Raw genomic sequence first — 24,475 nt, forward strand, 5'->3', positions numbered from 1 at the left:
CAAATGAGCAATGGACCAAAGCAATTCACACAGAATGAATATAAATTTACTTTCCCATTAGCATGTGAAGCTATTTTTCCCAGCACCCATACAAACCGCAAATCTCAATTGATTTTGCACAATTGTCCATATGACATATCACCCAGCTTTCTTACTACTGGGCAATTTGTCTGAAGACCTACACAGTGATAGTCGTAAACTTCAGAACTCATTGTGGATTTTAAATCTAGCTTTTATATAAACTGCATAAAGTTAGAAGACCAGTCTTCTTCTCTATTCTGAATACTAGACTTCCATTGATGAAATATTTGTTAACCTTTCGTCAGCTAAGTCAGCTTTGTTTTACTCACTGATTTACTTGACCATCAGTACCCTTTGCACTTAATATGTTGGTAGATGAATTCATCCTAGGATTTAATAGTTTGTTTGTTTGTTGGGCCTAAGTGTAAAACATATATTTGTATTCTCCCCAAACTTCGTGGTTATATTCAGTCCTTTCTTGTAGATTACTGGGATTTTTTAAATAAATGAAGTTTAATTTAAATAAATAGAAAATGAAATTAAACAAAACATCAAATATAAGAGAGGCAACAACTTAAAGAGAACAAAGTCATCAATACGTGTAGTAACTGAGATATTTTTTAGGAATAAGGGAAAGATATATTCTTCATTAAATGAATAAAATAGCTGACTACTCATTGAGAAAGAAATACAGCCATAGTCCTAGCTCAAAATGCACCATATAAATTTTAGAAAGATTAAATATGTAAACACTAAGAAAATACAAGAGCTCATTTTTATAATCTTACAACAGTGAAATTCTTAACTTTTAAACTTGTGATTACTTACATATGAGTTATTGAAAGAACACTCATGTGGGGCTCAGACGCCTTGAGGATGTGTCTCAGTCTTTCTAACCTTAGTTTCCTCCTTTGTAAAATGAGGAGTGTAGACAAATGATCCACAAGGCCTCTTCCAGCGCTCCTGGTGTATAATCACTGTGGTGTGTAATGTGTGTGACACACACATATGGGAGACTGCCAGGTATGGTATGTAACTGAATGAGGAAATGCTTTGTTTGTTCAGAAAACACTATGAACTTCCCAAAAATGGGCTGTGATAAATATTGGATATTTTGATTATGAGAAATACAATTTCTTTGAAATATTAGCTGAAGGTACAGCAATTTTGTGGTATTCTTACAAATATCACAATGTATTCAAATATTTTTCTTTCAAAGGTCTTTGTATAAAAATTGTCTGCTTTTATGTAACTTGTGGTAGTGTTACTTTTATTTTAAAATTAAATATATATATATATAACCTGTCATCCTTCAACCCTGATTACTAGCCTTAGTGTGTTACTGTTAATCAGTTTCTTATCTTAGACTTCTTCTGGCAGGAATCTGACACCAGTCTTGGTTCTCTCCACTTTCCAATAGTTCCCTAAAGTTTCATCCATTTGACTAATTCCAAATTAGTCATCACTACTTTTCTCTTTTATGGGGAGGGATGAGATCCATGTTACACCACCACACCTCACCAAAGGAATTCTCACTATAATGTCTCCTGCAAACTCTTCATGTATCTGCTTTAGCCTTGATGGCACATAATGGTGGTGAAAAGTTTGTTGTTGTTCAGTCTCTCAGCCATGTCCGACTCTTTGCAACCCCATGGGCTGCAGCATGCCAGGCATACCTGAGCTTGCTCAGACTCATGTCCATAGAGTTGGTGATGACATCTAACCATGTCATCCTCTGTCATCCCCTTCTTATCCTGCCCTCAATCTTTCCCAGCAACAGGGCCTTTTCTAATGAGTCAGTTTTTCGCATCAGGTGGCCAAAGTACTGGAGTTTCAGCTTCAACATCAGTCCTTCCAATGAATAGTTAGGACTGATTTCATTTAGGATTGACTGGTTTGATCTCCTTGCAGCCCAAGGGACCCTCAATAATCTTCTCTAACACCACAGTTCAAAAGCATCAGTTCTTCAGTGCTCAGCCTTCTTTATGGTCCAACTCTCATATTCATACATGACTACTGAGAAAATCATAACTTTGATTATAGAGAACTTTGTTAACTGTGGTTTTGCCTTTGCTTTTAAACAAAAGATGTCTACCACTTTGCTTTTAAACAAAGGGATAAAGGAGTATTTGGCACCAATTTTTTTTCATTTATTTTTATTAGTTGGAGGCTAATTACTTCACAACATTTCAGTGAGTTTTGTCATACATTGACATGAATCAGCCATGGAGTTACATGTATTCCCTATCCCGATTCCCCCTCCCACCTCTCTCTCCACCCGATTTCTCTGGGTCTTCCCAGTGCACCAGGCCCGAGAACTTGTCTCATGCATCCAACCTGGGCTGGTGATCTGTTTCACTATAGATAATATACATGCTGTTCTTTCCAAACATCCCACCCTCACCTTCTCCCACAGAGTCCAAAAGTCTATTCTGTACATCTGTGTCTCTTTTTCTGTTTTGCATATAGGGTTATCGTTACCATCTTTCTAAAGTCCATATATATGTGTTAGTATACTGTAATGGTCTTTATCTTTCTGGCTTACTTCACTCTGTATAATGGGCTCCAGTTTCATCCATCTCATTAGAACTGATTCAAATGAATTCTTTTTAATGGCTGAGTAATATTCCATGGTGTATATGTACCACAGCTTCCTTATCCATTCATCTGCTGATGGGCATCTAGGTTGCTTCCATGTCCTGGCTATTATAAACAGTGCTGCGATGAACATTGGGGTGCATATGTTTCTTTCAGATCTGGTTTCCTCAGTGTGTATGCCCAGAAGTCGGATTGCTGGGTCATATGGCAGGTCTATTTCCAGTTTTTTAAGGAATCTCCACACTGTTCTCCATAGTAGCTGTACTAGTTTGCATTCCCACCAACAGTGTAAGAGGGTTCCCTTTTCTCCACACCCTCTCCAGCATTTATTGCTTGTAGACTTTTGGATAGCAGCCATCCTGACTGGCGTGTAATGGTACCTCATTGTGGTTTTGATTTGCATTTCTCTGATAATGAGTGATGTTGAGCATCTTTTCATGTGTTTGTTAGCCATCTGTATGTCTTCTTTGGAGAAATGTCTGTTTAGTTCTTTGGCCCATTTTTTGATTGGGTCATTTATTTTTCTGGAATTGAACTGCAGGAGTTGCTTGTATATTTTTGAGATTAATCCTTTGTTTGTTGCTTCATTTGCTATTATTTTCTCCCAATCTGAAGGCTGTCTTTTCACCTTACTTATAGTTTCCTTTGTTGTGCAAAAGCTTTTAAGTTTCATGAGGTCCCATTTGTTTATTTTTGCTTTTATTTCCAATATTCTGGGATGTGTGTCATAGGGGATCCTGCTGTGATTTATGTCAGAGAGTGTTTTGCCTATGTTCTCCTCTAGGAGTTTTATAGTTTCTGGCCTTACATTTAGATCTTTAATCCATTTTGAGTTTATTTTTGTGTAACCATTTTGTTTCTTGATTTTAAAATGTCAGTGAATATATTGAAAGAAAAGTCATTCATCACATCATGTCATATACATGTGTACTACATATGTGAGTGCACCATATTTCTGAGTAAAAATAATTTCATAAGAGTTTACAAGAATATTCTTTCAAGTGTGAAAATCTACATGTATGTAAATTTTTGGCATATGTTAGAAATGATTGCCAGAAAATGTACTGATTGATAAAAATCAATATGCCAGCAAATTTTGAAAACTCAGCAGTGGCCACAGGACTGGGAAAGGTCAGTTTTCATTCCAATCCCAAAGAAAGGCAATGCCAAAGAATGCTCAAACTACAGCACAGTTGCACTCATCTCACACGCTAGTAAAGTAATGCTTAAAAATACTCTAATCCAGGCTTCAGCAAGACGTGAACTGTTAACTTCCAGATGTTCAGGCTGGTTTTAGAAAAGGCAGAGGAACCAGAGATCAAATTGCCAACATCTGCTGGATCATCGAAAAAGCAAGAGAGCAAGAAAAAAACATCTATTTCTTCTTTATTGACTGTGCCAAAGTCTTCGACTGTGTGGATCACAATAAACTGTGGAAAATTCTGAAAGAGATGGAAATATCAGATCCCCTGACATACCTCTTGAGAAACCTGTATGCAGGTCAGGGAGCAACAGTTAGAACTGGACATGGAATGACACACTGGTTCCAAATAGGAAAAAGAGTATGTCAAGGCTGTATAATGTCACCCTGCTTATTTAACTTATATGCAGAGTACATCATGAGAGACGCTGGGCTGGAGGAAGCACAAGCTGGATTCAAGATTGCTGGGAGAAATATCAATAACCTCAGATTTGCAGATACACCACCTTTATGGCAGAAAGTGAGGAAGAACTAAAGAGCCTCTTGATGAAAGTGAAAGAGGAGAGTGAAAAAGTTGGTTTAAAGCTCAACATGCAGAAAACAGATCATGGCATCTGATCCCATCACTACATGGAAAATAGATGGGGAAACAGTGGACACAGTGGCTGACTTTAATTTTCTGGGCTCCAACATCACTGCAGATGGTGATTGCAGCCATGAAATTAAAAGACGCTTACTCCTTGGAAGGAAAGTTATGACCAACCTAGACAACATATTAAAAAGCAGAGACATTACTTTGCCAACAAAGGTCCATCTAGTCAAGGCTACGGTTTTTCCAGTGGTCATGTATGGATGTGAGAGCTGGACTGTGAAGAAAGCTGAGCGCTGAAAAACATGATGCTTTTGAACTGTGGTGTTGAAGAAGACTCTTGAGAGTCCCTTGGACTACAGAGATATCCAATCAGTCCATCCTAAAGGAGATTAGTCCTGGGTGTTCATTGGAGGGACTGATGCTGAAGCTGAAACTCCAATACTTTGGCCACCTGATGTGAAGAGCTGACTCATTTGAAAAGACTGTGATGCTGGGAAAGATTGAGGGCAGGAGGAGAAGGGGACGACAGAAGATGAGATGGTTGGATGGCATCACCGATTCAATGGACATGGGTTTGGGTGGACTCCAGGAGTTGGTGATGGACAGGAAGACCTGGTGTGCTGAGGTTCATGGGGTTGCAAAGAGTCAGACACGACTGAGCAACTGAACTGAACAAAGTGAAAAATGATTGTGTTGGTTCAACTTAATAATTACACATTTTAAAAATGAAAGTTGGTTCAGTTGTCTATGCTGTGTAACAAATGACCCCTCAATGATGGCTTAAAGTAATTATTTTTTATTTATTTTGCTTCACTATCACAATTAGGCAGCTGTCACTCAGGGTTCCTTAGGAGGTTGCAGTCAGATGGTGGTTGGGCTGAGGTCTTTTCTAATCTTCTTTGGTCACTTCTCTGGTTCCTGAAGGTAAGACTTAAATACCTGATGTCTAAAATAGTTGGGACTCCATAAGTGGGTCTTTCTCTTTGTTTCTCTGTATGTTTGTCTCTCTATCCCTCTCTCTTTTTCTTTCTTTCTCTCCAAGTTGTCTCTACACCCTTTTCACTTCACATAGCAGCCTTCAGTCAGCAGAATTTCTTACATGAGAGCTGAAGAATCTAAAAAATGAATGCCCAAGGGAGTGTGCTTGACATAATTTATATAGACTTTTCTAGCTGGTCTGCGATGTCTCACACTGTCACTCCACTACATTCTGTTTGTTCAAGAGAAGTTAGTAATTTAGGAGACTGGATTTGATACCACCTCTGTCCAGTTTTTAATTTGATTATTTATTTATTTTATTTTTTTCTTCTGAGTCATATGAATTCTTTATATATTTTGGATATTAATCACTTGTCAGATACAGGATTTGCAAATATTTTTTCCCATTCAGTAGGTTGCTTTTTAATTTTTTTGTGATTTTTAAAAATTGTTTATGATTTTCTTTGCTTTATAGAAGCTTTTTAGTTTGATGTCACCCCATTTGTTTATTTCTGCTTCTGTTACCTTTGCTTTGGGAATCAGATCTAAAAATTCATTGATAAGATCCATGTCAAGAAACTCACTATATATGCTTTTTCTAGGAGTTTATGTTTCACGTCTTACATTCAAATATTTAATACATTTTGAGTTAGTTTTTGTATATGGTGTAAGATAGTTAATCTAGTTTCATTCTTTTGCATTGTATATGGCTCATGTACGTTTTCTGGGGAAGGGAGCCTAAAATACCTAACAAATTCTCCTATTTTTATTGCAAGAAAAGATATAATCACAGCCTTAGAATTTTGAGGATGTTTGAAATTCTGAATTGTATAACTACAGATATGAAATTGGAACAGAAAGGTGGCAACAGGTTTTGCACATATCTATGTCTTAATTCATGGAGTTTGAGGGCTGTAATTTGAGTCAAAATCAGCAAAACCAAATGCAACTCCTATTATGCTTTATTTTATTTGTCAGCTTAACTGGCTAAGGGATGCCCTTATAGTGAGTAAAACATTTCTTGCTGTGCTTGTGAGGATGTTTCTGGAAGAGATTAACATTTGATCAATAGACTAAGTAAAGATTGACCTCAACAATGCTAGTGGGCATCATCCAAATTATTGAAAACCTGTGTAGAACAAAAAGGCAAAGAAGAACAAATTTTCCTATTGGTATGAACTGGGACATCCATCTTGTCTTGGTGATTGGTGATCCTGATTTTTAAACCTTTAGACCTGGAACAGGCTTACACCAATGACCCCCAGATTCTCAGATTCTCAAGTCTTTGGACTCAGTTATGTAAGACCAGTGTTTCCATTTTTATTTTCTGTCTGGGTGATCTGTCCATTGATGTTTAAGTGGGGTGCTAAAGTCCCCTACTAATATTGTATTACTGTAATTATCTTAATTTATCTTTGTTTACATTTGCTTTATGTGTTGAGGAGCTCTTATGTTGGGTGCATATATTTTACAATTGTTTTATCTTATTTTTTGATTGATCTATCATTATATTTATTCTTCTTCGTCTCTTCTTAAAGTCATTTTAAAGTATTTTTTGTCTGATGCAAGTATTGTTATACATCTTTCTTTTCATCTCTATATTCATGGAATACGTTTTCCATCCCCTAGCCTGAAATGAGTTTCTTGTAGGCAGTTTGTAAAGGGTCCTGTTTTTGTAGTCATTCAGTCATACTAGTCTTTTAATTGGATCATTTAGTCCATTTACATTTAGTAATTATCAATAGGTATGTGCATGCATGCTCAGTTGCTTCAGTCATGTCCTACTCTTGCCAACCCTATGGGATGTAGTGCCAGGCTCCTCTGTCCATGGGTTTCTCCAGGCAAGAATAATGGAGCGGGTCACCATGCCCTTCTCCAGGGGAATCTTCCTGACCCAGAGATTGATCCCTGGTCTTCTACATTACAGGTGGGTTCTTTACCACTGAGTCCCTGGGGAAACCCCCCCCCCCATAGGTATGTACTTATTGCCATTTTGTATACTGTTTTCTGTTTCTTTTTGCAGTTCTTTATTATTCCTTTATTCTTCTTTGATTTGTTTCCTTGTGACTTGATAAATACCTTTAGTGGTATGCTTGGATTTCTTTCTTTTGCCTGTGTGTGTGTGTGTGTGTGTGTGTGTATCTATATAGATTTGGGGGTTTGGTTACTATGAGGATTATATACAGCAACCTATATATTTATACATGATTAAGTTGATACATTCTTAAGATCAAATACATTTTAGTAACCCTGTATTTTTATTCCCCATCTACACCTTTAAAGTTTTGAGATCATATTTTACATCTTTCTGTTTGCATATTCCTTAACTGTTTATTATAGATACAAATTTTTTTTATTACTTTTGTCATTTAATGATTCTACTAGCTTTATAAGTGGTTGATGCATTACCTTTACTGTATAATTGCATTTACCAATGAGATTTTTCCTATTTTCTGTTTTAAATTTTCATATTTCTGGTTGTGATCCTTTCTTTCCCCCTTAAAGAAGTCCTCAATATTTCTTGCAAAGCTGGTCTATTGGTACTCTTTAAGCTTTTGCTTGTCTGTAACACTCTTACCTCTCCTTCAATTCTACCTTGCCAGGTAGAATTTTATTGGTTTTTTATTCATTTCTTTCATTACTTTAAATATATTGTGCCACTCCCTTCTGGCCTGTAGAGTTTTGCTGAAAATTCACCTGACAGCCTCATATGAAGCAAGATAATTTTCCCTTACAGATTTTAACATTCTCTCTTTATCTTTAATTTTTGCCACCTTAATTACACTGTATCTTGGTTTGAGCCACTTCCTGTTGATCTTGCTTGGGGCTCTCTGTGCTTCCTGGACTTGAATGTCTGTTGCTTTCCCAGGCTAGGGAATTATTAGTTTTTATGTCTTGAAATACATTCTCTGCCCCTTTCCATCTTTCTTTTTATTTGCATACTTGTAATACAAAGGTTAGTACATTTGGTGGTGTCCCAAAGCATCTTATACTCATTTAAAAAAAAAAAATTACAATTCCTTTTTCTGTTCAGGTTAGGTGATTTCTATGACTCTGTCTTCCAATTTGCTGATCCTATTCGTTTTTATCATCTAATTTACCTTTGATTTCTTCTGGTATTTCTTTTTTAATTTTAATTATTATATTCTTTATCTCTGGGCCTTTTTAAAGAAAACTCTTTGTTAAACTTCTTATTTTATTCATATGTTCTTACCTGGAGTTTATTGCACATAATTACACTCATTACCTTCTTGAACTCTTTATTGGGTACATTGCTTATCTCCATGTTGCCTAGCTCTCCTGGGTTCTTGTTATTTCATTTAAAAGATGTTTCTGTAACTTCATTTTGCCTGATTTTATGTTTTCATTTCTATGTATTAGGTAAGTCAGTTACGTTTCCTGATCTTGGAGAAGTGGCCTTATGGGTTCAGCCAGGAGCATACTCCCCACTGTTCACCAGATCTACATGCTTCAGGGATGCATCCTATGTGGGCTATGTGTGTCCTTCTGTTATGGTGGGGGGTGACTACTCTGGGCATGCCGGTAAGCATGGCTGGCCCCTGGACAGATTGATCGCCAGATCCTGCCTCCTGCATAGGCTGCCAGTGTTGGTGGGTGGGACCAGATTCTGACATGAATGGCTGCATAAACTGAGGAGTCCCAGTCCTGGTGCCAGCAACATTGTCCATATTTTATTTTCTAGCTGCACATTTTAAGTAGAATATTCTTAGTTAAGGAATAGACTTTATACTTTTATCCACTCCTAGCCCTAGGATATTTCATACACATAGAATATTTCCAATAAATAGCTGTTTGTTGATTAATTGATATGCCATCCTGGAGAATCCCAGGGATGGGGGAGCCTGGTTGGCTGCCATCTATGGGATCACACAGAGTCAGATATGGCTGAAATGACTTAGCAGCAGCAGCAGCATCAAAAGTTGTAGTTTTTCTCATTAATTCTGTTAAACTTTCAAATTGATGTTGATGAGCAATAATACATCAGGTTATTTAATTCTTTTATCCTCCAAAAAAGGTCAACCAACTTGGATACTTGGAGATTATATGGTTCAAACATGAAATTATTAAATATTTCAAGAAATGCTTGAAAATAGTTCAAAATTGATAGGAATGTTAGTATATTACTGGACTCAAGCCACTGAATAGTTTCTATTGCTATGATCTGATCTAAAATTTCCAACTTTATCTTGGTGCTTAATTGATTATTTGAATATTCAGATTACTAGCATGAACATAATTCAGAACTATTTGAAATTCAGATTACTAGCATAAGCAAATTGCTTCTTGAGTGATATCATTCAAGTAACAATGCAAAGGTTTCTACTGTCTTGTTACATGTACTTTTGTGATTTAAAGTGGTAATTAGTCATCAATGGGTATGGTACTTAAAAAGACTCATGACCAGGTGGCTTCTATCTCAGTAATTATTCTAAATCACTATTCTGTCTTCCAGTAATTTTTCTTTTCCTACTTTTGAGTGTTATTCCTCTTCCTGTCATAGATACCAGTCATAGCAAAAGAATGCATATATATGGAATTTAGAAAGATGGTAACAATGACCCTATATACGAGACAGCAAAAGAGATAGTCTTTTGGACTCTGTGGGAGAGGGCAAGGGTGGGAAGATTTGGGAGAATGGCATTGAAATATGTATATTATCATATGTGAAATGAATCCCAGTCTAGGTTTGCTGCATGAGACGGGGTGCTCGGGGCTGGTGCACTGGGATGACCCAGAGGGATGGGATGGGGAAGGAGGTAGGGGGGGAGTTCAGGATGGGGAACACATGTACATCCATGGTGGATTCATGCCAATGTATGGCAAAACCACTGCAATACTGTAAGGTAATTAGCCTTCAGTTAAAATAAATAAATTTATATAAAAAAAGAAATTAATTATAGGTGCATAATACCCTTTGAAGCAGAATAATATTGTATTCAAATCACCTTGAGTTTTATTTCTGAGTAATGAAGAATACTTTATTCCTGAGGAGATAAATACCATTCACATATACTAGGAAAAAACAATCTGAAAAACAGATACTGATTTACAAGGATGTGAAGTTCTTAGATATGATATTTCTCTATTTTACTATGTTTATCAATTCTGGCATATTTTAAAATTATAAAATGAGTCAAATATGATTTGGATCCAATCTAGAAGCAGATATGTTTCTTTCAATTCTTCTTTATAAATGAACTAATATCACACTAAAAACATTGAAGGTAGTTACTCTGTCCTGTATTACTTTTGCTTTACAAAACAGATTCTGAGGCCTTTCAGGGGAAAATGGTAACATAATAACATTTCCTGAAAGAGAAAGCCCAACTTGGTTGAATTCTGTTCTTTCAAAATTATAAATTTTGCTCTAATATTAGTTGCTAAAACAAAGTAAATATATTGTAGTTGCAAATAATTTTTACTCCATTACCTTGGTTTAGAATTAATGTATACAATTCTATCCAATGGTTTGTCTCAATAACTATATAAAGCTCTTCTCACTTATAAATCAATGAAAGCTTTAAATCATACCTAGATAAATGCAAGTTAAAGGACAAAAGTTCTGGTGTCAGGAGACTCAAATTAGATCAACAAAACTGCTTTGCAACTCTATTTACTCCCACCTTATTCCCCCTAGTTTATTGCTTCCTCTATAAAATAAGTCTAGTTATTAGTATATATCCCATAGATTTATTGTAAAGAGTAAATGAGATTTGGTACCTACTAAGTATTAATACTAAATCAATATTAACTATTATTTCTTCAGAAGGTCTTATTATTGTTTTATTCTGCAAATATTTATTGAGTGCCTGCAGTGGACCAACAGCTGAAGTTTCAGCAGGCTAGAAGATAGATAATATCCTTTGTGTTCATGGAACTGGAATTCCAGTATAGGAAATAGCAACAAAGAAAACAGAAATGAGTAGTGTAAGCCAGAGAGTCAGTAGGACTCTAAACAAAAAATAAAGCAAAGAAGAGGAATATGTATGGATGAGTGTGAATGTTTTTACACTGGTAACGACTGAAAAGAAATCCACATTTGATAAATGTCTGGAAGATGTACATCAGGCAGACACAGAAGATCATTTAAGGCAGAGAGAACAAGTCCAAAACCATGATGCAGGCATCTTCTTTGTGTGTCCAGAAAAGAATGAAGGCCCCCAGTACTGGAGTGGAATAAAAGGAGTGAAGGAAGAACTGAATTGAAGCCATTTTCAGGACTCTTATGTTGAGAAGCTTTAGTAAGGGGAAGGACGTTGACCTGATGGTGAGCCATTGGAGCAATGTGCAAAGAGGGATGTGGTCTAACTTGAGGTTTTATGGTTTCCCCTTGGCTGTTATGTAGAGAATAGACTGACAGCAATTAAGCTGTAAAGATGGGTCATCAATTAGGAAGCAATTCCTATATACTCCTGGGGAAGAGCAGGTCTAAAAAGCCTGTGATGATAACTACTATCAGTATGGCTTATCATGATCATAGTTCAGTTCTGTTACTCAGTCATGTCCCACTCCTTGAGACCCCATGGACTGAAGCATGCCAGGCTTCCCTGTCCATCACCAACTCCTGGAGCTTGCTCAAACTCATGTCTGTTGAGTCAGTGAAGCTATCCAACCATCTCATTCTCTGTTATCCCCATCTCCTCTTGCCTCCAAAATTTCCTAGCATCAGGGCCTTTTTCAATAAGTCAGTTCTTTGCATCAGGTGACCAAAGTATTGGAGTTTCAGCTTTAGCATCAGTCCTTCCAACTGAATATTCAGGACTGATTTCCATTAGGATTGACTGATTTGATTTCCTTATAGCCCAAGGGACTCTCAAGAGTCTTCTCTAACACCACAGTTCAAAAGTATCAATTCTTTGGTGCTCAGCTTTCTTTATAGTCTAACTCTCATATCCATACATGACTACTGGTAAAAACCATAGCTTTGACTAGACGGACCTTTGTTGGTAAAGAAACGTCTCTGCTTTTAACATGCTGTCTAGGTTTGTCACAGCTCTTCTTACAAGGAGCAAGCATCTTCTAATTTCATGGTTGCACTCACCATCTGTAATGATTTTGGAGTCCCAAAAAATAAAGTCTCACTGTTTCCACTGTTTCCCCATCTATTTGCCATGAAGTGATGGGACCAGATGCCATGATCTTTGTTTTTTGAATGTTGAGTTTTAAGCCAGCTTTTTCATTGTTTTCTTTCACCTTCATCAAGAGGCTCTTTGGTTCCTATTTGCTTTCTGCCATAGGGTGGTGTCATCTGCGTATCTGACATTATTGATATTTCTCCCTGCAATCTTGATTCCAGCTTGTGCTTCATTAAGTCCAGCATTTTGCATGATGTGCTCTGCATATAAGTTAAATAAGCAAAGTGACGGTATACAGCCTTGGCGTACTCCTTTCCCAATTTGGAACCAGACCATGGTTCCATGACCGGTTCTAAATGTTGCTTCATGACCTGCATACAGATTTCTCAGGAGGCAGGTAAGATGGTCTGGCATTCCTACCTCTTTAAGAATTTTCCACAGTTATCATGATCATAACCTGGATGTATTTAAAAGACAAATCTGATAGGATTTACTGACAGAAGAGATGTAAGGTGTGAGAGATAAGAGATGTTAAGGTAATGCCAAAATTTTGTCCTGAGCAAGAAAAGAATGAGTTGGCATATATTTTATGCATGTTAACTTTGAGATACTTATACACCTAAGTGAAGATATTTTTGTATTATCTGCAACTTCTAAGAGAAATTGAAACATTCTGATTGATCACATCCAAATTGTTTATCTGGTATTATAGACCTGACTAGTTACTAGAGTTACTAGTATTACTAATCACTAGTAACACTAGTTATAGTATTACTAATACTAGTAATAGTATTACTATTTTAGATCTTGGCAATATTATTATTGTCACTAATATTATTTTCATATCTTAATTTTGAACCTATAGCACACCTTTCAAATTGTACTGTCTGTGTTTCTCTTCATAACTGAACATTTTATCTGATAACATACTTTTATCACACTTTATATTGTTAGGTATAAAATGAAGCAGTCAAAATAGTATTATCAATTTATTAATATTTCAGTTGTCTGAGATACTTCATTTTATTTGTGTTGACTTTCTGAATCACTATCACCCTCCCCATATCTCACCCCTACTTCTATTCATAAAATCTTCTGTGGAAACTTTGCTGTATTTCCACACATTTTTTTTCTTATTACACTCCGTCTCAGGGAATCTTTTCGCTCTCTTCATTTGTCTTCGCTTCCTTGGAAGTTCCATCTGACCAGAATGGTAGTTGATAAACCAGGGTTCCTACATAGAGCATATTTAAGGGCAAAAGAAAACAAGCTGAATCTCCATGTCTGGCTCTCTTCTTGACTGCTTCTTTGCTCCTTGCCACTCACTGTCATCACACATACATGAACCATCTTATTAAACCTCCCATTAACCTATAAGAGATTACTTAGTGCAATACATAGGAGAGAGCAATTCAGATTTTTATATTTTATACTACATCACCAATTATTCTTCAAACCTATGTTGCTAAAAGGGAAAATACAAACCTTTAAGCAGAATGGAGACACACATTCCAAACTTAGATTTTCAGTCCTCATGTTTTGTTGAATTAAATCTTTTCAGAAGGAATGTATGCACCATAAATGACTCCTTTATACTCTAAGTCAATTAGATAAACCATCATGTCATGAGTGGTCTACATTTGAATTTTGTTTGTCTTAAACTCTGGTTTCTAAATGTTTTCTAGAAGTATCTTTTTAATGAAAGCTATTGAAAACTGCTTGAATGTTCTAGTTATAATTTAATAAACCAAGGAAATGTAAACTGATAAAGAAGGATGTGTAGCTATTTTATTGATGGTTCAGAAAATCCTGTGATTTGAAGAAGCATAAATATATAAAATATATATTTAGATGGGGTTTTTTTTGTTATGCATTTCACACAGCATAGACTAGAGTTTGGAAAGTGAGACTGCTGTCACATGGATTGTTTTGCAATCATGATTTTGGAAGAGGTATTTGCATTATTAGAAACATTCTCTAATCACACTTAGGGATGTTTTGAGTCTCAGAGGGAGGCTTATCTAGTCACAGAAGTGCTGTGGTTGCTGTCACTATTGCCCTGTCTCTCCATGGTGGCTAAGGAGACTCTAACATCTGTATGCAATAGCAGCGTGAAATGAGAACATGAAAGGAAAATGGCAACCCTGGGCCTGGAAAGGTAGGCAAATGTCTATTACTCTCACAAACTCATTACTGAGACAGCTACGTCTCCAAAATTTGGGATTGTATTTTATTATTTATATAATAAATATTATATAATATTATAAATATTATAATAAATATTTTATTTATTTATATAAAGAATGTTGTTTCTTAACTCTGATGTAACAATCCTATGAACACTTGAGGAAAGCTCTTGCTTTCTTTTTTTCAACTACTTTCTAACCCTCCAAACTCCCTCTTCCCAGTCCTGTTGAAAGAAGAAACAGAACAGGCTCTCTCTTGAAAGCAAGACTCCATCTTGGGCCGGAAAGTGGACTTTGAACTATATGCCCAGTATCTATGGAAACGATATACCAAATGGAAAACTAGGCCCCCAGAAGGAAGAGCCCCAGGGCTCTCCGTTGCCTAAAAGAATACCCTAATTATCTGTGTAACAGAATAGAATTGACATTATTTTATGCTTATTGGGGTATGACCACAGACCTATTGATAATTGTCCACTGTTAACAACCTAGGCTTAAGGCATACAATCGGGGGTTAACTTTGATTGTATCTTTCTTTTTCCTTTGTTCACAGGAGTTTCAGGGAACCTTATACACTTAGGGTATATACGGTTTTCACAAAAACTAGTCGGGGTCCTTAGAGAAGAGTAGACTCTGCCTGGGGCCCGCCGGTGTAAAAAACTGCACTCCACCATCTGCATTGTCCTTCCCGGAACACGTGGCTACATTTGGTGCATTGGCCAGGGAACTCCTCACTTTAAGGAGACAAGTCCCATTTGGGACTACTCCGAGGCCTTGTGGCCCAAATCTTCTAGTGGTGGGGGAAGGAGCCTTGCCTTTCTGGAAGGATTCTACTTCTCAACGACCAAACCTTTCATGTTAGCAGGTAGTGGACAGCAGCAGGGGAACTGAGCGCTCAGGTGAAGGGGAACACACCCAGCAGGGTGGGAGAAGGGGCCTGACACTCCTCTAGGAGGGACTAGAAGGGGCACGGACCCACAGGAGCCTGGAATAGGCAGGTGGCAGCGATTGCTTGGTGCACAGGTCGACGAGTGTGTTAGGGCTTAGGAAGGAAATTTGTGAAGGTCATTTAGGAGGTGTGTCCATGCCATCTTGGGGGAAATTATTACCAAGCAATCACCAGGGGGTTTTAGGATAGGCAGGTAGTGACAATTGCTTGGTATATAGGTCGACGAGTGTGTTAGGGCTTAGGAAGGAAATTTGTGAAGGTCATTTAAGAGGTGTGTCCATGCTGTCTTGGGGGAAATTATTACTAAGCAATTGCTAGGGGATTTTTTAGGAGAAGAAACTTGGTCCTTGTGTGCTTGTATTCTACCCTCACCCAGGAGGTCTCCCATCTGCTGTGAAATTCTTGACCCCCTAGGAATTGTCAGGCTAGAAGGACAGGGATACACAAGTGAGTATGAATTGGCTTTTCCAGATGGCCTGGGATGTGGGATATTTAACCCGTCTGTGTCTTCATCTGCACCTGATCAAGCCCACAAAGGCAGCATGGACTTTAAGGGAGAAACAGTCTTGGACCATGTGGTGTTCTGGTTCGGCCCTGCTGCCTGGCAGGTGAAGACACGCATATCCCCCTTCTCCCTCTGGGACCTGGCAGGATTTGGACGAGGATGACCTGCTCCCCACCAATACACTGGATGATGACGCGCCTGCCGCCCAGTGCTCCACTAGGACCGGAGGCCACCTTAATGCCCCATCCAGGGCCAAACGAAGTTCCTGCAGCTGCCGCTGCTCCTCCGCCAGCTCTCCCAGCGGTCATAGAACCGCCACCTCGGAGGCTCTGGTCCCAGTGGCAGAAGCCTCTGGCCAACACTTCCAGGATCCGGCTCCAGCCAGCTGCCCAAGCTATACCCACCTCTCCCAATGAGTACTGACAGGAAGGGGAAAGGAGACACCAGAATCAAACAGAGGCCATGCTCTGCTGAGGAGCCAGAGGAAAGGGCCCCGCTACAAATGCTCCTCAGAGAGTTACAGCAACCTCTGGTTCAGGGGGCAGATGGCCACTACGATCAGCCTCCCGTAGCCTATTATTACCAGATTGGGCTAATGGCGACTATTTTTCGAACCCACTGCCCTACATGGAATGACACAATCTGACTACTAGTCTCCCTCTTCAGCACTGAGGACAGACACAGGATCCTAACTGAGGCCAGAAAATGGTTAAATGGTTAAGAAAAATGGCACCTGAGGGTACTGCAAACCTGCAGTGGTGGGCAGAACTAGCCACCTCCAATCAAAGACCCAATTAGGACTGTAACACAGAGGAAGGGAGGGGCCACCTGGAGAGATATCAGGCAACTATTTTACAAGGTCTCAAGACAGGGGCCCAAAAACCCATAAGTAGGGCAAAACCCTCCAAAGTGATTCAAAGGGAAAGCAAATCATCCTCTGAGTTCTACAGAAGACTGTGTGAGGCCTGTATGCTTTATACACCAAGAGATCCAGAGGCTGCTGGGTCTCAGATGTTGATAAATGCAGGCTTTGTGCTTCAAACCTACCCCAAAAATGTCAAATGGAGCGACACCAAGTGACTCATGAATTTTTATACATCCCTGAATGCCCAGTACCTTTGTTGGGAATAGAATTGCTGTCTAAATTGGGGGCACAAGTGACCTCCCCCCCCCCATGAAAGACCCACTTTTTGAATGGGCTTAACCACTTATTTGCTCTTCCTCTAGGTTACCCCCCAAGATGAATGGAGGTTGCACAATCTCCCAGAAGGAAAACCTGATGGACTAAACAGTTGAGAGAGAAAGCTAACTTAACATTTCCCTGAGGTCTGGGTGGAAGACAACCCTCCCAGGCTTGCAAAGCAAGCCCCAGTGGTAATAGAACTCAAACCCGGTATAATTATGTCAGCACCCACCTTGGACCTGCCAGACCTTGCTAAGCCAGTTACAGTTTTTGTGACTGAAAAGGACAAGGTGGCTATGGGAGTCTTGTCCCAGACTATGGGGACATGGGACAGACCTGTGGCTTATCTCTTGAAATGGCTGGACAATGTTGCCACTGGGTGGCTGGGATGCTTACAGGCAGTTGCTACAGTTGCCTTACTGGTCCAGGAGGCAACCAAGCTGACTTTGAGCCAATATTTGATTGCTAAAGTCGCTCATAAGGTTAACACTCTCCTGTGAGGGGGCCCCCATAAATGGCTATTGACATCCCAGATTACTCAATATCAGGGACTGTTATGTGAGAACCCCCATGTTACTACTGAGCCTTGTCAGGCCCTGAATCTGGCCACTCTCCTTCCTATGGGAGACGGTAGGCCCTCAACATGACTGCAAGGAAATCCTAGAAGTTTATGCCAGCAGACCTGACTTGAGGGGCCAACAGACCTGACTTGAGAGACCAGCCAATCCTGGACCCAGATTTGGTCCTGTACACCAGTGGCACCAGCCTGGTGAAATAAGGACAAGGACTGTCGGGATATGCAGTAGTCATGGAAGAAACCATTGTTGAGGCTAGCTGTCTGCCACCACACTGGTCTGCTCAACGGGTAAGACTACATGCTCTAATCCGGGCCCTCCAGCTGTCAAAAGGTAAGAAGACAAACATTTACACAGACTCCAGATATGCTTTTGCAACTTTACCGGTACCTGGGGCTTTATATAAAGAGAGAGGTCTTCTGACAGCCAACAGAAAGGACATTAAAAATAAAGAAGAAATTCTGACCCTATTAGATGCTGTCTGGGAACCAGAAAGGGTTGCAGTCATACACTGCCAAGGACATCAGAAAGAGGATGCCCCCCAGGCTTGGGGAAACAGACTGGCAGATAAGACCACTAAACAAGCAGCTGAGGGCTTGGGGGTGACAAGTGAAGCCCCTATTAAAGCTCTCATAATGGTGGAGTTGCCTGAGCTAACGCTGGAGTCTCCAAAATACACTGAAGTCCAAAACCAACTAGGCAAAACAGAAGGGGCCATCAAGACTGAAAAGGGGTGGTGGGAATTGCCAAGTGGCAAATTATTGGTACCAGAGGAGCTGGCACCCACTCTGGTAAGCCAAACACACCAAGCGACCCATCTAGGCCATGATAAACTGGAAGAACTAATTCGAAAATATTTCTAGGTTCCCCACCTTTCTTCTCTAGGCAGGACAGAATCTCAGAACTGCACTGCCTGCTTGCAGGTTAGTGGTGCCTCTTGGCACAGACAAAAGCCTCCAGGGATTCAGCTGAAAGGCATGCTGCCCTTTGAAGACCTGGAAGTGGGCTTCACTGAAATGAAACCTAACCAACACTACGATTATCTGCTTGCCATGGTATGTACGTTCTCGGGATGGGTAGAAGCTTTCCTACCCAGACTGAAAGAACATCAGAAGCATGTTGCCTGCTTAGGGAAATAGTTCCCAGATTTGGATTTCCTACCAGCAATGGATCAGGCGATGGCCCAGGTTTCATAGCTGATTTAGTACAAAGTAAGCAAAACTTTAAACATGAAATGGAAACTGCACACTGCATATAGGCCCCAGAGTTCTGGGATGGTGGAACAAACCAACCAGATACTTAAAAAGACACTCTCCAAATGGATCATAGAGACTGACTGCTCCTGGGTGAATTTGCTTCTGACGGCTCTGCTCAGACTCAGGATGACCCCACGGTCCCATGGCTATTCTCTGTATGAAATTGTGTATGGAAGGCCCCCTCCCATAATAAAACAGGTGTCAACAAATTTGCCTCAGGTAGAAGGGATGAGATTTCACAGCAGATGGAACAACCGAGTAAGGTAATAAATCAGATAACTAAGTTTGTACAAGAAAGGGTGCCGTTCCCCCTTGGGGAACAGATTCATGAGTTTACGCTTGGTGACCAAATATGGATCAAAGATTGGAAACATGATTTACTAGCCCTTCGGTGGAAAGGCCCTTATACTGTTATTCTAACTACCCCTACTGCAGTTAAAGTTGCAGGTATTGCCCCTTGGATCCATCATATGAGGGTGAAGAGAGCATACCACGCAGACTCAGAAAATGCTGAGTGGACTGCACAGAGGGACCCCACTGATCCTCGAGAGACTAAGATCATCCTTAAGAAGTAGAAGGAAAAGAAGATCCCGGATGAGCCCCTTCAGGATGAAACCGCATAATCAACTCCTGCTGCTTTACCTCATCAACATGCACATTCCTACACCGACTTCCACAACACCTCCGACTGTTGGGTACATGGGGCTGTGCCTCTGTCTGTGATGGATAGACTTTCCTGGCGGCTGTCCCTGCTCTGCCAAGGAGATTTTAAACCACTCTACTCTTCTACTCTTTTCTGGGACAACAAAAAGAGACTTTCCTTTCTCTTGTCAATCATAATCTCTCCCTGTTCTCTGGGTGTAAGCCAGAGCTACAGTCAATAGACTTGGGTCATGGGGTTACATATTATGTAAACACCAGTTTCATAGAAGTAACAAAAGTGGTAATTCAAAATAGAATAGTTTTGGACATGCTTACAGTTGCTCAAGGAGGGACCTGTGCTATAATTAAGGTTGAATGTTGTGTATTTATTCCCGATTTATCTGGCAATGCATCAGCTGCTTTAGATGTTATGAAAAACCATGTAAAAGCAATACGAAATGAAAACGTTATTTTCTGGACTTCGGTACTATCTTGGGTGAAGGGTGATTGGTGGAAAACTATATTTACCACTGTTATCACTGCCTTGAGAGTTCTGCTTTGTGGACGCTGCATTTTACAATGTAATATGAACTTTGTAACCCAAAAGTTGGTGTTGAACTCTCAAATTGGCGGTTGGAGAGCCAGGGTTCAATATATCTCTATGAATGATGCTGATACTATGAGTGAAGAGCATCAAGCGGGGGTGGGGGGGTGGGGGCGGAGAATGAAGGAGGAAACAGAACAAGCTCTATCTTGAAAGTAAGACTCTATCTTGGGCCAGAGTATGGACTTTGAACTATATGCCCAGTATCTATGGAAAGGACATACCAACTGGAAAACTAGGCCCCCAGAAGGAAGAGCCCCAGGGCTCTCTGATGCCTAAAAGAGTACCATAATTATGTGTGTAACTGAATAGAATCATACATTCTATTATGCTTATTGGGGTATGACCACAAGCCTATTGATATTTGTCCACTGTTAACTACCTAGACTTAACGCATGTGATCAGTGGTTAACTTTGATTGTATCTTTCTTTCTCCTTTGTTCAGACGAGTTTCAGGGAACCTTATACACTTACGGTATATAAGGTTTTCACAACAACTGGTCGGGGTCCTTGGTGAAGAGGAGACTCTGCCTTGGGCCCACCAGTGTAATAAACTACACTCTACTATCTGCATTGTCCTTCTGAGTGAGTTTGCTTCCCAAAATGCGTGGCTACAATGCTCTCTAAAAAAAAGAAAAAAAGAAAAAAAACTTGATCTGTGTAGTGTGTTGTGCATAAAAAAGAAAAGAATGTATCAACATTAGAAATCTGTATTTAATTTCCAGGTTCCTCAGTCCTTCAGAGATTGCTGTATGACAAACATTGATTTGAGTGGTTAAGCTGGTCATGAAATTCTTGGAAGCTTAAGACCTCTCAGTCTTAAGGAACATTTATTAAATACAGGGAACTCCAAAAGCCATCTGCTGGCTTCTTCCTAGACCACTAGTGCAGTGACTGTGTATTAGTGTTACCAATGTATCTATCATGCTGTAACAAATTATCACAGGCAGAGTGTCTTAAAATGTATCATCTTACAATTCAGCTCAGTTCAGTTCAGTTCAGTCGCTCAGTCATGACTGACTCTCTGTGACCCCATGAATCACAGCACGCCAGGCCTCCCTGTCCATCACCAACTCTCAGAGTTTACTCAAACTCATGCCCATTGAGTTGGTGATGCCATTGAGCCATCTCATCCTCTGTCGTCCCCTTCTCCTCCTGCCTCCAATCCCTCCCAGCATCAGGGACTTTTCCACTGAGTCAACTCTTTGCATGAGGTGGCCAAAGTATGGGAGTTTCAGCTTCAGCATCAGTCCTTCCAATGAACACCCAGCACTACTCTCCTTTAGGATGGACTGGTTGGATCTTCTTGCAGTTCTGCAGGGTAGAAATCTGATAGGTGTCTCACAGGGATAAAAGTATGCTGTTGACAGAGCTGAATCCTTTTCTGGAGTCTCTAGGAAAGAATCCACTTCCTTGTCTTTTTCAGCTTCTAGAAACTGCCTTCATTCCTTGGTTGATGGCCCCATCTATCCCTTTTCAAAATCCACAAGAATGAATTGCTAGAGCCCTTTTCGCATGCACCTCTAGCTCCCTTTTTCTGTCATGAACTCTCTCTGACCATTGCTGGGAATCATTCTCTGCTTTTACAAACACTTGTGCTATCAAGAATCCAGGGTATTCTTGTGAATGCACCTAGATAATCCAGGATGGACTCTATTTTAAAACCCCTTTAACATTAGTCATATCTGCAATGTCACTGTCTCCATAAAAGGTAATCACAGGTTCCAAGAGTTAGGACGTGAATATATTCAAGAGGCTATTATTTGGGGAACTTTTGAAAATATATGGTTACTTAGGTTATACCCCACAATTTCTAATTTATTTTTTCTAGGCTAATGCCCCACCCCCCCAAAAAAAGTAGATTTTATTCAAGCTCTCTAAGTGATTAAAAACTATAGCTAGAGTTGTGAATCACAGGAGATCATTGCTATCAGTTGTTCTCAGACTTTTATGTGTGCCTTAGAATCATGCACACATTGACAGGGTAAATAACAGGAAGGCCAGGGGTCTCCAAATAGAGGAAATAGGCTGCAAGTGTCACAGATTTTTTTGGTTCCCTTTCTCTTAAGCTGCAGGAGAAAACAAACTAATGATATACTTTTCCCCTTCTCTATACAAATTTAAAAAGATGTTTCTCTTAAAATACTGTGTTGCCATAATGACACCTGATTCCACCCGAACTTCAGTTCAGTTCAGTGGCTCAGTCGTGTCCGACTCTTTGTGACCCCATGAATCACAGCACGACAGGCCTCCCTGTCCATCACCAACTCCCAGAGATTACTCAAACTCATGTCCATCGAGGCGGTGATGCCATCCAGCCATCTCATCCTCTGTCATCCCCTTCTCCTCCTACCCCCAATCCCTCCCAGCATCAGGGTCTTTTCCAATGAGTCAATTCTTCACATGAGGTGGCCAAAGTATTGGAGTTTCGGCTTCAGCATCAGTCCTTCCAATGAACACCCAGAACTGATCTCCTTTAGGATGGACTGGTTGGATCTCCTTGCAATCCAAGGGACTCTCAAGAGTCTTCTCCAACAACACAGTTCAAAAGCATCAATTTCTCGGCACTCAGCTTTCTTCACAGTCCAGCTCTCACATGCATACATGACCACTGGAAAAACAGTAGCCTTGACTAGAAGGACCTTTGTTGGCAAAGAAATGTGTCTGCTTTTTAATATGCTATCTAGGTTAGTCATAACTTTCCTTCCAAGGAGTAAGCGTATTTTAAGTTCATAGCTGCAATCACAATCTGCCATGATTTGGAGCCCCAAGAAATTAAGTCAGACACTGTTTCCACTGTTTCGCCATCTATCTGCGATAAAGTGATGGGACCAGAGGCCATGATCTTAGTTTTCTGAATGTTGAGCTTTAAGCCAACTTTTTCACTCTCCTCTTTCACTTTCATCAAGAGGTTTTTTAGTTCCTCTTCACTTTCTGCCATAAGGATGCTGTCATATGCATATCTGAGGTTATTGATATTTCTCCCGGCAATCTTGCTTCCAGCTTGTGCTTCTTCCAGCCCAGCATTTCTCATATGTACTCTGCATATAAGTTAAATAAGCAGGGTGACAATATACAGCCATGATGTAATCCTTTTCCTATTTGGAACCAGTCTGTTGGTCCATGTCCAGTTCTAACTGTTGTTTCCTGACCTGCATACAGGTTTCTCAAGAGACAGGTCAGATGGTCTGGTTTCCCATCTCTTACAGAATTTTCCATAGTTTATTGTGATCTACTCAGTCAAAGGCTTTGACATAGTCAATAGCAGAAATAAATGTTTTTCTGGAACTTTCTTGCTTTTTTGATGATCCAGCAGATGTTGGCAATTTGATCTCTTGTTCCTCTGCCTTTTCTAAAACCAGCTTAAATATCTGGAAGTTCATGGTTCACGTATTGCTGAAGCCTGGCTTGGAGAATTTTGAGCATTACTTTACTAGCATGTGAGATGAGTGCAATTGTGCAGTAGTTTGAGCATTCTTTCTTTGATTGGGGTTGTCTTTCTTTGATATTGGAATGAAAACTGACCTTTTCCAGTCCTGTGGTCACTGCTGAGTTTTCCAAATTTTCAGGCATATTGAGTGCAGCACTTTCACAGCATCATCTTTCAGGATTTGAAATAACTCAACTGGAATTCCATCACCTCCACTAGCTTTGTTCATAATGATGCTTTCTAAGGCCCACTTGACTTCACATTCCAGGTTGTCTGGCTCTAGGTGAGCGATCACACCATCATGATTATCTGGATCTTAAGATCTTTTTTGTACAGTTCTCCTATGTATTCTTGCTACCTCTTCTTAATATCTTCTGCTTCTGTTAGGTCCATACCATTTCTGTCCTTTATTGATCTCATCTTTGCATGAAATGTTCCCTTGGTATCTCTAATTTTCTTGAAGATATCTCTAGTCTTTCCCATTCTGTTTCTTTGCATTGATTGCTGAGGAAGGCTTTCTTTTCTCTCCTGGCTATTCTTTGGAACTCTGCATTCAAATGGGAATATCTTTCCCTTTCTCCTTTGCTTTTCACTTTACTTTTCACAGCTATTTGTAAGGCCACCTCGGACAGCCATTTTGTCTTTTTGCATTTCTTTT

At 39.7% G+C, this 24,475-nt stretch overlaps 1 pseudogene; it reads left to right on the forward strand.

Annotated features, from left to right (window-relative positions):
• LOC139035898 (craniofacial development protein 2-like) overlaps positions 1-16,290 on the forward strand; it is a 191,540-nt pseudogene extending 175,250 nt beyond the window's left edge.
• The last annotated feature ends 8,185 nt before the right edge of the window (positions 16,291-24,475 follow it).

This window comes from Odocoileus virginianus, chromosome 7 (genome assembly GCF_023699985.2).
Source record: "Odocoileus virginianus isolate 20LAN1187 ecotype Illinois chromosome 7, Ovbor_1.2, whole genome shotgun sequence".
Classification (NCBI taxonomy): Eukaryota; Metazoa; Chordata; class Mammalia; order Artiodactyla; family Cervidae; genus Odocoileus; species Odocoileus virginianus.